Source organism: Cornus florida, unplaced genomic scaffold (genome assembly GCF_030987335.1).
Source record: "Cornus florida cultivar Cherokee Brave unplaced genomic scaffold, ASM3098733v1 CherokeeBrave_3.0.0_Hap2_Chr01, whole genome shotgun sequence".
In the NCBI taxonomy this organism is placed as follows: Eukaryota; Viridiplantae; Streptophyta; class Magnoliopsida; order Cornales; family Cornaceae; genus Cornus; species Cornus florida.
The window spans coordinates 64,566,376-64,581,847 of record NW_026775571.1 but is presented as its reverse complement, the minus strand read 5'-3'; the positions used below and the strand labels follow the sequence as shown (position 1 = coordinate 64,581,847).

General features: G+C 32.9%; 1 non-coding gene across 1 annotated transcript; it reads right to left on the bottom strand.

Annotated features, from left to right (window-relative positions):
• Nucleotides 1–6,539: 6,539 nt before the first annotated feature.
• On the bottom strand, nt 6,540–6,646 carry LOC132282563 (small nucleolar RNA R71). The gene has a single exon (XR_009471799.1). It is a non-coding gene; the product is annotated as a small nucleolar RNA R71 (small nucleolar RNA).
• Nucleotides 6,647–15,472: the final 8,826 nt, after the last annotated feature.

The window sequence follows — 15,472 nt, the reverse complement described above, 5'->3', positions numbered from 1 at the left end:
GAGGGTAGCAAAAAAGAGAGAGGAATGACTAAAAAAGAGAGAAAATGGGTTTCTCTCATGGATTCTACCGGGTAACCAATTTGATTCAGTGTGACCCATTTTTTATTTTTATGGATAGGTGTCAAGTTTTCATAGGGCCACATCAGGATGGAGGACACAAATTGTCCTGATAGGGCAGGATCCAAGCATTGCTCTCTATGTCATGGTTTCTTTGTTTATCAAGAAAATAAAAAAGAGCTTTGAGCCATAACTATCTAATTGTTTTGTTTGGAGGATGAACTAGTGGCTTCCCATCAATTGTGATTTTCTTAAATTTTATATTTTCAATCAATTATGATTTTTCCGATCAACTGTGTTCATGATCAATCGTGTTTTGTAGGGCAAAGCTCTTTTATGATAAGGAACTGTGATTTTTTTTATTTTCTAAGATTTTATTTCCTTCAATAAAGTTGTACCATTTTGTCTTTTCATTCCAATTATATTTAATGGTAATAAAAAGATTTAAGAGTTTCCTAAATTATTAGGAATAAAGGACATTCGTTTGATTAAATCCAACAGCTACACTTAAAAGTGAGCATACTACTCTCTGCTCACAGGGAACAATTGAACACTACTCTGTGTGTGTGTATATATGTATATATATATTGTGTAACTTTAATTGGAGAATTACATAGATTATTTGTAGATATATATACAATTATAATTTTTTTTCCTAGTTGGTACTCACACATACTTGTCTCTTCTGATATTTGAACCCTGACCTCCTTTTGGGAAGTAAGAGGCTGATACTGCTAGGCCACTGGCCCGTTGGTATTTAAAATTTTCTTTCAGATCTTTTAATTTTTTATTGTAATTTTTTACATATTTATTTTATTTTATTTTTAAAAATTTATAGATCTTTTTAGTGATAGTATAAAGATATTTTTAGAACTAACAAATCCTTACCAGATGAAAGATAAAATGAGTGAGCAAGTTTTTTAAGGATATAAGCATGTGCATAAATGTATCAGGTGATATTCTAATGTAATTTAATTTGAAATTGATTTTTAATAAATTTTAGTTATGTATTTATTTTATATATAGGCCATTAAGTAAAGATGGAAAAAAACAAAGCGAATTTTTATTTATTTTTAGATAAACATAGTTGATTATTTGAATTAGAATTTTTTTTAATGAATTGATGATGTCATGGTTATTAATTAATTATATTTACTAAGTTTTTTTTTTTTTGGTTATTGTGCTAGCTTCAATTTGCATAAAATGATAATTTATTTTATAATTCGTAATATTTTATTTATTTATTTTTGTTACCCAACTATTGACCATAGAGGGAGGTGAATAGGGTCATTAGCAAATTATGAAACTTTTTCAGTTTAGCTTCTCTAAACTCCTTTTACTTGTCTCTTTACTTTAGAGCCAAATATGATTCATTGTGATGAATGCTCTTCTAATGAGTTGTAATGTAGATATCACTTAATATTCAGAATATAAAATAATGAGCTTACTACACTTGAGTATATTGTTTTAGCAAATGACCAATTCATTTTATACATTGAATCATGAGAATTAGTCATGCAATTAAGTGTGATCATCATTGATTCAAATAAATGAATTCCTTTAAGCTTCAATGCATTCAATTCAATAAACTATTTAGAATTAGTATTTGCATAATATTGATGTGAATAATATTCAAGGTGCAAATGTCATGAAACACATTATCATATAGTTTATAACAAATTTATCAAATACTTGATGTACATATAAACTCTAAATGTGAAGGTTGTGTTGAATATACATTTTGTCAAACACTTGATGTGCAACATGATTTTATCTATATAGGAATCAAATATAGAACATATAGTCTGAGCTAAAATCAATCACGCACTCAACTTAATCTAAGCATTCATCCCATCCTCCTCATACAATCAATTAAACTTAACATACTAGTTAATTGATTTATATAACTCATTCTACTCAAAATAAACTAAACATTTGATATATAAAGATTGAGTAAATAAAGATGCAATCAAATGTAAAGAGAGTAGAGATTATATAGTAGAGAAATTACAAACCAAATGACACATGATGTACATGGTTCGGCACAACCTCGGCCTACATCCATGCCTTGAGAAAACTTCTCAAGGATTCCACTACGGCACCTCCTTACGGGTGGAGAACAAACCTTTACATGTTCTTGCTTGCGGGTGAAGAACCAATCTTATAATGAAACCATCTCGCTTCTCCTTCTTTTGACGGCTAAGAAGAAACCATTGCTCACTCTTACGGGTGGAGAGCTCTACCAAATCCTCCTCTCATTAGAGAGACATATTTTTTCTTTTATAGTTTGAGAAAGAGAACCCTTATAATAGCTTAAACAAGCTTTCCCTTGCCAAAAGAACATTTTAGTCTTCTTATCTCAAGAATAGATATATAATGAAGCTTATAATGAATGTCTCTCAAATAGACAAATATACAAATTAAAGCTCTCATACTTAGAGTTACAAATGAAATAATCAAATGAAAGCTCAACTCTAAGTTTGCAAGATGAATCACATGAATGATATGCAATTTGTATTTCAATGATGATTCCTAGAAGAGATTTATATCAAGAATGATAGTTAATTCCATGCCCAGTTAATTCCATCCCTAAAGGGAGGTCTCAATATGGCTTTCTTGCATTCCCACAATGTTCATACATTGTGTATTTATAGGCCCTTGGAAGAATATAGCTATTTGGGGGCAATATAGTAAGTTCTTATTAGGTCAAATGGTCAAAATAGCAGTTGGAAAGCTTCTGCTCATACATCTAACTGGTTACAAGGCTTAAACTACTCGAGTGGATGAGATTCAGATCTCATCTAACCGGTTAAAAGATCTGTTTAATCGGTTACATGAAGGTAAATGCCCGAAGTCATTTGTCTAATTTAGTTTAACTGATCGATTACTTTTTGTGAACTAACTGGTTACTTCATGCTAACTACTCGGTTAGATGCTCTATCTAAATGGTTACATAATGTGTTCTAGAGAACATCTTTCTCTGCCTCAATGCATTTAACCGGTTAGATAATTTGTTCTACTCAGTTACATGGTCATCAGATTTTGTTGATAGTTTTTCATACAGATTAACTGGACAGATTTTTTGCAAGACTTCTTACATACCTTATTTCCATTGAAAATATTTAAGTAACCATTAAATTTAAGTTTACAATGTATATAAGGAAGTACCCTCCATTTGGATTCAATAAAAAATGTAAAAAAATTGAAATCCAACTAAATCAAAATGTAAAAATTCAGTTTTAGTATAAATTGGGTTCCCGACAGTTTTGGTAAAACTTGATTCTTCGTGTAGACCAATGTAGAATGGATAATAAATTATCATAAAGTCACATTAGGCTATTTGAAGTGTAATGAGTAATTACCGGAAAAAATTATCTTGAAAAAATGTTTGCTTCAAAAATTCATTTTTCACACTTAACCAAAAACTTAGTTTTTCATGAAGCGCATACAAGGGTCCTAAAGTCCGTTACCAAGTCATGGTAATAAAGGCTTGATATGCCTTAACCTCTACTTTCTAATGACTAATATGAATCATGTGATTAATGTGCATGGTCCTAGTATTTTAGCACAAATGTTAAGTCATTTCAAAGCTTAAGCAAGTGATAAGCGCTGAAAAGTGCGCATTTAAACCCCTTAATCTTGAATATTCTATGACCTTATTCTATTTTATTTTTCCATTTTAGTCTAATTTCATCTTATTCCCCTTTTCAAGCACTTATTCCTAAAACATGTCAAATCAGCTGCATTAGAGCATTGGAGAAAGCAATCTAAAGTCTTGTGGAAGAAAGGAGCAAAGTGGAAGCAAAGTGTGAAAAAGTCATCTCCGATCGATAGAACCAAGCTATGATCGATCGCATTGCGATCATTCTAACCCTTCCATGATGGATCGAACCCTTGTCCTTATCCTCAAGAAAATTTCTTATTCGATGGATCCAACATTTCATTCGATCGATCGAACCTTTTGATCTTATCCTCATAACCACTTTTGTCCTTTTCCTAAAAATATCTCAGCCCTTGTCCTTATCCAAATAATTGCGCCACCTTACTTCGATCAATCAAAGCAACCATGTGATCGATCGAACTGCCTCAAAATGCGTGCAAAACAGATTTCAAGCCAAATTGAAGGTGTGCTCGTGATGCAATCATTTGGAAGTCGTAGTGCATGAGGTCTGACCATTAGACGTGACATTTGAGCTACCTATATAAGGAATTTGGTTATTTTTAGTAAAGAGGTCGGTTAGTTAAAGAGAGAATTGGCTAGAGATAAAAGAGAGAAATACATTTTGGGAAAGTTCTTCCATTCTTCTAGGGTTTCTACTAAGAACACCAAAGGAGAATGATGAATTTAACCATGGAGAGATCCCTTAAGGGTTGGATGACAACAACCATGAGTGGCTAGACTATTCTCTTGGGGCTAGAGATAGCCCTAAGCATGCCTCCTAGACTTTGATGTTTGTACTTAATGGAGATTTGTGTTGTAATTCTTATTTTGACCTCATATATATATATATATATATATATATATATATATATATATATATATATATATATATCTTGTTTCTATATAATTTGTGTAGCTTAATACTTCCAATTGATCTTTTAATTTTATTCATATGTCTATGTGTGTAAGAATGAATGGTCATGTGCTTTACACTTGATTCTTTACATTTGATGCATGTCTAGTGTGGGTTAAGGCATGGTGCTTAATGGATTACTCTTGTGGTTTATTTGATAGTTCATACTTATTTCTTGATGGATTATGCCACCTCCTTAGTTTAATTAGTTTAATTTTCATGTCATTAGCATAGTTATAGTGTAATTGCTTTAATTTCCTATATAAGTGGACAACCCATTCTTGTTGTTTGATGATCCATGCTTATTAGTACAAGTAGTATATTTCTCTAAATTCTTGAGTATGCATTAGTTGTGGGCTTATGGAATGATTAATGGCTTAATTTGATATGTTGTGTTATTCATTAGATTGATTAGACAATGTATGCTCACTTAGCCATTCAAGTTTAATATTCGAATTAATAACACACACTTTGTTTACAACATATAATCTCCTTAATTTATCAAATGTTGAATGTCTAAGAAGACAAGGCTTAGTGGTGAACTCTATGTCCCAAGAACCATCTCTCATTCTCTATATCTCATTTGTTTAGTTGTTTTACATTGCATTATTTTAGCTTAAATTGTAGTATAACTCAACCAACAAAACCCTCTCTTGATCATTCGACTTACTAATCCAATATTGATTCTGAAATACCTTCCTCATCCCTTGGGAAAATCCCTACTTACTCTTTCTACGTTGGTAGTTAGTAATGGTAGTGAAATTTTATAAATTTAAATTTGGCCACATTTTATCACAATTCAAGCATTGGTTGTCATTGCGACGAAAGGCACACCAAGTTTTGGCACCGTTGCTGGGGATGAGCAACGCTGTATTTGGAATTAATTAAGAATTAGTACTCATTTGATCTAGTTTTTACTTTCTTTACTTATTGTGTTTGTTCTTAATTGGTAAGGTACTTGGAGTCAAGGAAAACAAAACAAAAGAACTTCAAAGCAAAGAAGCAAGCTAAGCTAAGTAAAGCATAAAAATAAAAAAATTTACAAAGCGAAGCATAGCAAAAAGCTAAAAATATTTTGAACTTGCTTAAGGACCTTTTGTGAGCTATTTTAACTCCCTTTGCTTAGTTAAATCGTCGGCCCGCGTGGAGGCAATTATTATTTTCATTAGTTAAATCGTCGCCCAGCGTGGAGGCAATGTATTTCTTGTATTTGTTGAAAACATAGGAGTATGGAATCAATGTATGTGGAGGTTTGTTGTTAATTGATTTGTTGCGGAGGAGAAGTGTTTGCTACTTGCTAGTTGTTGAGTTGTTGTTTGTTTTGATTTGCATTGTGCATGCATCGACCAACAAGGCATTCTTCACCCTAATGTGCATCAACAACATGATAATATTCAAGTACCATTAGGAATGCCTAGACCTTTCATTCCACAACAACAAGGCCAAGTTCCAATGGAAATACCAAGGCCGTTTTTTGTACTACCACCTCCACACCCCGTTATTCAAGCAAATCATGGGGCTTATGTAGAGCCACCGGTTGTGAATCCTCCCATTGCTTTAAGAGACCATTATGTGCTTAATGAGTATAATGCACCAACATGCATTCAACTCCCTCCATTTAAAGCACAACATTATGAGATTAAACCACAAAAAATTCAAATGCTTCCTAATTACCATGGGTTACCTAATAAAGAACCTTATAAGCATGTGGATGAATTTCTTGAAGTGTGTTCCACCATGAAATACACGGACATGTCAGAAGAAGTTTTGAGGTTAAAACTCTTCCCTTTCACCTTAAAAGATAAAGCAAAATACTGGTTTAACAATTTGAAACATTTTTTTATAACTACTTGGGTAGAGATGCAACAAGAGTTCTTAAAGAAGTACTATCCGATGTCTAAGACCAATGCAATGAGAACTTTAATTCGTGAATTCTCACAAAGGGATGGGGAAATGTTTCATGAAGCATGGGAACAATTAAATGATTTGCTTAGGAAATGTCCTCACCATGACATTCCTAAATGGCAATTAGTTTAATACTTCTTTGAAAATTTGTCGGACAACTATTATGGTATGGTTGATGCTTCTATTGGTGGATCTTATCTTGATAAGCATGAAGATGATGTGCAGCGCTTATATGAGAGCATGAGGGAAAACTCAATGTACCGATCTTTATCATCTAAAAATGGTAGACATGTAGATGGAAGGAAGAATGTAAGCTTGTATCAAGTTGATCATTCTAATGAAATAGTCGCCGAAGTAAAGTCTCTATCCCAATGGTTTGATCAATTTTTAATCAGCCAAAACTCGGCTAATCAAGTGTCTTCCTCACCTAATCATGCCCATCATCCTTCCAATGAATCATGCATAACTTGTTTTAGTGTTTTGCATGCTACTTCCAATTGTCCTCATGGACATGCGTATAGTGAACACCATGAGCAAGTTAATGCCCTTTTTGTTAACCAAGGGAATAATCTCTATAGGACTCACTATAATCCCGAGTTAACGAACCATCCAAATTTTTCTTGAAAAAACTAAGGGGAAGGCTCAAACCCTCCCTAAAGTGATTTCCAAAGCAAGTATGTTCCGCCCCCTATGCAAGGCCAAGGTTTCCAAGGTTATCGTTCATCTTACCAAGCATCAAATGGAAATCAATTTTCTAACTCTCATTTTCCAAACCAATCATTATATTCTTAAGGTAACTCAAGAAGTTTCGCATTTGAACAGAAAGTTTTATCCGATTTGGGTACTTTGGAAGTAAATACTTAATTGTTTCATTTCCACTCCCAATTGATTGCAAAACTAGAAACCCAAGTCGGGCAAATAGTTAGCACGTTGAATGCAAGGAGAAAGGAAAAATGCCTTTGAATCCCCAACCGAAGCAACAATTCATTATGGAGACCAATTCCTTTTCGGAAGGTCATACACTTGAACATGTGAATGCGGTGACCACTTTAAGAAGTGGGAGAGTTATTGACAACCAAGTTGGTGTTTCCAATAAAGAGAGTGAACTGGTGCAACCTAGTGTTGACACCCCGTCCCGTCTCACATCCCACTCCTCCTTTATTGAATGTGAAAAATCCCATTGTTAAAAATGCTTCAAAAAATGTTTTTGAAAAAACTTTTGAGCCTAAAGCTCCATTTCCGAATGCTTTAAAAGCATCCACCTCTCTTAAAAAGCAACAAAACAAGGCTAATGAAATCATTGATGTGTTTAGGCAAGTAAAAATCAATCTTCTTCTCTTGGATGCAATTTGACAAATTTCGGCTTATGCCAAATTTTTTAAAGATTTTTGCACCCTTAAGAGGAAAAACAAAAGCCAAGCACCGAGAAAAGTTGTTTTAACCGAATAAGTGAGCTCTATCTTACAACACAACACCCTCCCAAAATTCAAAGACCCCTGTTCACCAGCCACTTCATGCACTATTGTTGATCATGTTATCAATCGGGCTCTTTTGGATTTAGGAGCGAGTGTGAATCTTCTACCCTATTCGGTTTATGTTCAATTGGGCTGGGGTGATTTGAAATTGATGTTGATACCCCTGCTCACCAACCACTTCATGCACTATTGGTGATCATGTTATCAATCGGGCTCTTTTGCATTTAGGAGCTAGTGTGAATCTTCTACCCTATTCGGTTTATGTTCAATTGGGCTTAGGTGATTTGAAGCCGATGTCGGTAGTTTTACAACTAGCAGACCGATCAATTAAGAAGCCCCGGGGTATCATCGAAGATGTTTTGATTAAAATTGACAAGTTCTTCTTCCCAGTCGATTTCGTTGTCATTGACACAGAGTCGGTCCTAAATCCTAAGAGCCAAATTCCCGTTATCCTTAGCCGTCCTTTCTTGGCTACCACCAATGCCAACATCAATTGTAAGACGGGGATAATGAAGATCTCATTTGGTCACATGAAAGTGAAGTCGAACATTTTTAATCCAACCTCTAACTCTATGGACAAACATGAAGATATTTGTGTTGTTGAAAAATGTTTTACGAATGAATTTGAAAAGAATGAGTTCTTACTTTGTGTTGAAAATCCAAATGGTTTGCCTTTGAAAGAGTTTTCAAAAGATGTTGTTTTAAAATCCAATGTTGAACGGATATGGAAGCCCAAAAGTTTTGTTGATCAAGAGCCATTAAAAGAACTTGAACCAAATCCAATAATTTCCTTAGGGAATGGTTTGTTGGGTGGGGTTCAAAGTTCCATTCACCCCATCAAGAAGGGGGTACCTACAAAGATCTTTGATCCGGGCTAAAAGAGCCCAATGTTTTGCTAGATACATTAAACACTAGTACTTCATAGGGTTTTCCAACCCAATTCCACCCTCATTTCTTTTTATTTTTACTATTCTTGTGTCGTCTAGATACAACCTTGGATCTTCTATGTTGTTTTGAGGTTTTGATAGGGAATGTTTGCACTTTCATCTCCAAATTAGGCATTTAGTGCCTATTCGATCGATCACAAAATATCCTCAATCAATCGAACATCTTTGCAGTCAATTCTCTGCAGATTTTCAGGTCTTTGTCCATCGTGTGAACTTTCTGTTCGATCATTCCAAGCAACCTTCGATCGATCCAGTGTTCCTGTGAACGATCGCACTATTACACTTAGAAAATTTTTGAAGCTCTGAAAATTTCATATCTCTGTCCCATCGTTCAAGATTCTCTATAGATTTTTAGGTTTCCGTCCATCATGCGAACTTTCTGTTCAATCGTTCCAAGTTATTTCGATCGATCCAGGTGCCCCTCATAATCGATCGAGATTCTATACTTAGAAAAATTTTGAAGCTCTGTAAATTTTAGGTCTCTGTCCCATCGTTCGAATTTCTCTGCAGATATTCAGGTCTCTGTATATCGTTCGAACTTTTGGATTGATCAAGGTTTGATCGATCATAGTATGATGGATCGAAAAAAAAAATATCAATGGTGGTATTCCGTCTTGCTAGAGACGTTAAACTTATCAATCATTATGCATATTTCTTGCATTTTTATTTCTTTACATGCTTTCATTAAATGAAAAACATAAAAACTTTTCAACATTGTGCCCTTTTGTGTAGTCATGCATACTTTATGATTTATCTTGAGCTTGATCTCATATCTCTCTTCCATCTTGTGCTATATTGCATTAGAATGCTTGATTAACTTATATTATCCCATTTGATATTTGATGTGAGTTTGCTAGTGTGATTATTCAAGTAGGTTGTTGATTCTAAGTTTGGGGGTGCACTTTTCCCAAATGGATCATTACCGAGCTTTATACGTTCGTCACCACGGTATACTCGTTCCATTTTATCCATGGTTCTCTTTGCACATTGAGGATAATGCGCAATTTAAGTTTGGGGGTAATGTCTGTTCTTTGCATTCAATTCAAGATTTTGAGCATGACTTGTACATTTGAGAGATTTACTATGATTGGTCCACATTAGCTATGATTTTGATCTTTTGAGGCATATATTCCTTAGAATTTAAAAATTGATTGACTTGAGAGTCCAATACTCCTTGTATACCTTGTGGATGCATTTAGGAGTAAATTTTTTGAAAGATTGATATCTTGCTTGCATTTGTGGTCCACATCATCTTAATTTTGTGATTATTTTGAGATTCACTCTAAGATTCTATACTAGCACAGGCGCACACTAGCATTCATTTGTGGGGTACATGCTTTATTGATTATTGATTTGGTTATATCCCAATTGAGCTAGTAGTGCATTGAAAGCTTTCATTCTTGACAAAGGTGGATAACAAACCCTTTTCACTAAGTAGCCAGGATTCTAGCCTCATTAAGCACTGAATTTCTCACGCCGAAAGATGGAGGGCCCAAACTCTAGATTAATAACTTAAAAAAAAAAAAAAAAAAAAAGCAAGTTTGCAAAAATAAATAAAAAAGTGAGGACTTCTCCCAAAAGGTGAGAAGTGGGAAATGATTAGATGGAGGTTGTTTTGATTTATAACCTAGTTGATTTGAGCTTATAAGTCATTAGGGGTGTTTAAATACCTAATGCCCTAAAGCCGTCCTATTTGGGAGTCATTGACCTAACGCTCGACCTCGTGGATCGCTAGAGAGCTTAATAGATCAACACATTGCACCATGCTTCCATATTGCTTGGAAATGGTTGAAAAATTGCATACTTGAGGTAGTTTTCTCCTGATGGTTGTTTAGAATATTGGTGCCTTTTTAGTGAGAAATAACTTAATGTTTGTGGGTATCATTTCTGAAAACCCTCACGAGACTTCACTCATCCATTAGGGGTAGTATAGGGGTTTAAAATGCTTGTTGCATATACTAAATGTAATCGTGTTCTCTGCGAAAGTGGCGTTATCCATTTATTGCTTTTCTAGTTCATAGTTGTTTAGTTGTTCATTTCTTTCTTTACTTCATAGTTCATTGTTAGGGACTAGCAATATTTAAGTTTGGGGGTGTGATAAGCGCTGAAAAGTGCGCATTTAAACCCCTTAATCTTGAATGTTCTAGGACCTTATTCTATCTTATTTTCCCGTTTTAGTCTAATTTCATGTTTTTCAGGAACTTATTCCTAAAACATGTCAAATCAGCTGAATTAGAGCATTTGAGGAAGCAATCTAAAGTTTAGTGGAAGAAAGGAGCAAAGTGGAAGCAAAGTGTGAAAAAGTCATCTTCGATCAATCGAACCAAGATATGATCGATCGCATTACGATTGTTCCAACCCTGCCATGATAGATCGAACCTTTGTCCTTATCCTCAGGAAAATTTCCTATTCGATCGATCCAACCTTTTGATCTTATCCTCATAACCACTTTTGTCCTTTTCCCAAAAATATCTCAGCCCTTGTCCTTATCCAAATAATTGTGTTGCCTTACTTCGATCGATCAGAGCAACCATGTGATTGATCGAACTGCCTCAAAATGCGTACAAAACAGATTTCAAGCTTAATTGAAGGTGCGCTCGTAGTGAAATCATTTGGAGGTCCTAGGGCACGAGGTCTGACCATTGGGCATGACATTTGAGCTACCTATATAAGGAATTTGGCTATTTTTAGTAAAGAGGTTGGTTAGTTAAAGAGAGAATTAGCTAGAGATTAGAGAGAGAAATACATTTTGGGAAAGTTCTTCCATTCTTTTAGGGTTTCTACCAAGAACGCCAAAAGAGGAGGATGAATTTAATCATGAAGAGAGCCCTTGAGGGTTGGATGACAACAACCATGAGTGGCTAGACTATTCTCTTGGGGCTAAAGATAGCCCTAAGCATGCCTCCTAGACTTTGATGTTTGTAATTAATGGGGATTTGTGTTGTAATTCTTGTTTTGACCTCATATATATATATAAATCTTGTTTCTACATAATTTGTGTAGTTTAATACTTCCAATTGATCTTTTAATTCTATTCATATGTCTATATATGTTAAAATGAATAGTCATGTGCTTTACACTTGATTCTTTACATTTGATGCATGTTTATGTGTATTAAAATGATGAGTCTAGTGTGGGTCAATGAATGGTGCTTAATAGATTACTCTTGTGATTTGTTTGATGGTTCATACTTATTTCTTGATGGATTATGCTACCTTCTTAGTTTAATTTTTATATCATTAGCATAGTTGTAGTGTAATTGCTTTAATTTCCTAGATAGGTGGACAACTCATTCTTGTTGTTTGATGATCCATACTTATGAGTACAAGTAGTATATTTCTCTAAATTCTTGAATGTGCATTAGTTGTTGGCTTATGGAAGGATTAATGGCTTAATGATATGTTGTGTTATTCATTAGATTAATTAGACAATGTATGCTCACTTGGCCATCCAAGTTTAATATTTCAATTAATAGCACACACTTTGTTTACAACATATAATCCCCCTAATTTATCAAATGTTGAATGTCTAGGAAGGCAAAGCTTAGTGGTGAACTCTATGTCCCAAAAACCCTCTATCATTCTCTACATCTCATTTGTTTAGTTGTTTTACATTGCATTACTTTAGCTTAAATTGTAGTATAACTCAAGCAACAGAAACCTCTTTGATCATTCGACCTACTAATCCAACATTGATTCTGAAATACCTTCCTCATCCCTTGGGACGATCACTACTCACTCTTGCAACTTTAGTAGTTAGTAGTGGTAGTGGCATTTTATAAATTTAAACTTGGCCACATTTTATCATAATTCAAGTATTGGTTGTCATTGCAACGAAGGGCACACCAACAAGCTTGAACTAACTCATTCTTTAGCAATGACTTCATATGCCAATTATATATGTGAATGAAGTTCAAAGTCTATTGTTAATGGTCATAAGAACTTATAAATGATAATGATATGCATGGTCCTATAGAGATGAGCTTTCAAATGAAATTACTTAAAAAATTACTTTACAATTTAAGTTAGCACCCACCAAACTATCTATCCCTTTCTTCAAGCTTTGTCTATGATAATTTAGGCTTTGAAGTATTTTTGCTTTCTTTCTTTCTTTGAGTTACTTTCTTGCTTGTTATAGTCCAAGCTATCTTTGGATGGACTTTGCATTTGGTACCTTGTAACTTTATGTTCCTTTGTTTCCTTTGCTTTCTATAGATGTGATCTTGAGTAATGGAATACTTAGAATAATCTTTGTGATCTTTATTGATGTTCTTCTTTGAATGTAAATCATCTATTACACTTAATGTGAACATTAGTCCTTAAAAATCATTAATGATTTGTTATCATCAAAACCTCTAGATTGTTCTTGGATGAACCCTTATGATCAACAATTTTATTATTTGTTACATTTTCTTTTAATGTCTTTATAAAGTTACGATATATATAAAGTAAATAAGATGTGCATAGCTGATTTCTTAGTCCAAAATTTTTAGTTCATACAACGAATTATGCATGTTTGTATTCGTATGTTTGTGCATTGATTTGCAAAAAAAAAAAAAAAAATGAATTACACTTGTACGTTCTCGAATCCGGGGTTTTTTTTTTTTTTTTTTTTTTTTTCCATATTGTATTTTACTTTGTTTATCGTTTAAAATGTAAAATTATCGTGAAGAATAATAATAATAAAAAAATCTATTTATGTATATATATTTTTTTGTTGACAAAAAACTCATGTACTCATTTGTCCCTATGAGATTCGAAATTTATGTAATGCTTTTAAAATTAAATGAAATGGAGCTTAGAGTAAAACGAGTTTTGACCCTTCTTCTTGAATCCATTCTAATTGATAAAAATAAAATCAAACCACTCTCATTTAGAGAGGGACAAACGTGTTGCGTTTCACTTCACTAATTTACTTTTGCTCTGTCCTCAAATAAAAGTTGTATTGTTGTATTAAATTCGTTTGTTAGTAAAAATGCGCTTTTTAATTACATTAGAACTAGTCCCTAGGGCAATAGCGGTTTTAGCAAGGATCCAAAAGGTAAGTCGTTAGAGGTTTTGCTTTTGAATTGCACTCTTGACTTAAATAGTACGTGTGTTGTGGGACTGATACACGTGCTCAAAGGGAAAAAGAAAATACATTAGAACTAAGAGACCGTTTTAAATAAAAAATTTTGATGAAAAGGGAAAGTGAAAGAAAGTAAAGGAAATGAAAATAAAATTAAGTTTTCATCATGTATTAGGTTAGCAAAATTTTTTTCTAATAAAGTTATGAGAAAATATTGTTTTGTGAGTTTGGAAAGAATGAAAGTGAAATAAAAGTGATTGTAGTTCCCAAAACTACCCTTTTAATTATAAAATTACTTTGTATTCTTTTGAGACACTATCATATTTCCGAATTATGAACAAAATAAAAATTTCAAGTTCAAAGATGAAACAATGAACACTATATTATTTGTCTTTTGATATTTAATAATTAGATATATGTGATTATAGGTGCAAGTTTAATTAATAAAAAAATTTGATTGAAAAAATCTTGGGGATAAAAGGTTGAAGTTAATATATATACTTTGTCATAAAAAAAAAAAGAAAAAAAGAAAAACAAAGTTCAGTCTAATCGAAATAAAGTACCAAAAAGTTTAAGTTTGGTACATTTAATAATATACGGACAATTAAAAGTTAAAAAATAAATGAGTTTGGTACATCTAATATACCTTGAGTCCTAAGATGTCTTAAAGTCAAGATAAGTCTATGGACAAAAAACATACATATATGAATTAAATTATAATTTCAAAACTTTGTATATGCAATACACTAACCTAGTTTTTCCACCCAACACTCTATTACTAAATATTCAAATATATATATATATATATATCACTCTCAATCATTTAATTATGGAAGTGTAAAAAAAAAAAAAATTTAATTATGGAAGAAAAAAATACAATAAAAATTTAATTTTGTTTGCACATATTAAATTATATACAATTAAATTAGTATTACATTATCTTATAAGTAATTTATAAAAGAAGAAAACTCACTTGTTAGACAAGTTTGTGGAGAAAGTGAAGGAGGGTAACGGAGGTATAATAGAAAACTAAGATATGAAGACACCACTTTCACAATAAAGTAGAATTTTCTTCTGTTTTATGTCCAAAGAATTTTAAGAAAAATTAAGCCGTTAGAAGAAAATTATTTTTCTGAAATTTTTCTCTTTCAGGCTAACCAAGCTATTAACCAAACGAACCCGAAAAAAAAAAAAAAAAAAAAAAAAAATGGGTTTAGAACTGCAAAAAAATAAAAAAAAAATCTTGTCTTGATAAATAGATTATGATATTTTCGAAAGAAATGACGAATAAATTGTAAATATATTTAAAATTGAAATAATAATAATAATAATAAATTTTAAAAACAAAATCCAAAAAAAAAAAAGAAGAAGAAGTTGCTAGATGTAGGAATTTATACCGTCAGAGAAGCACCATGTGTACGCTGCCCCACGTGAGGACAGTCTACTG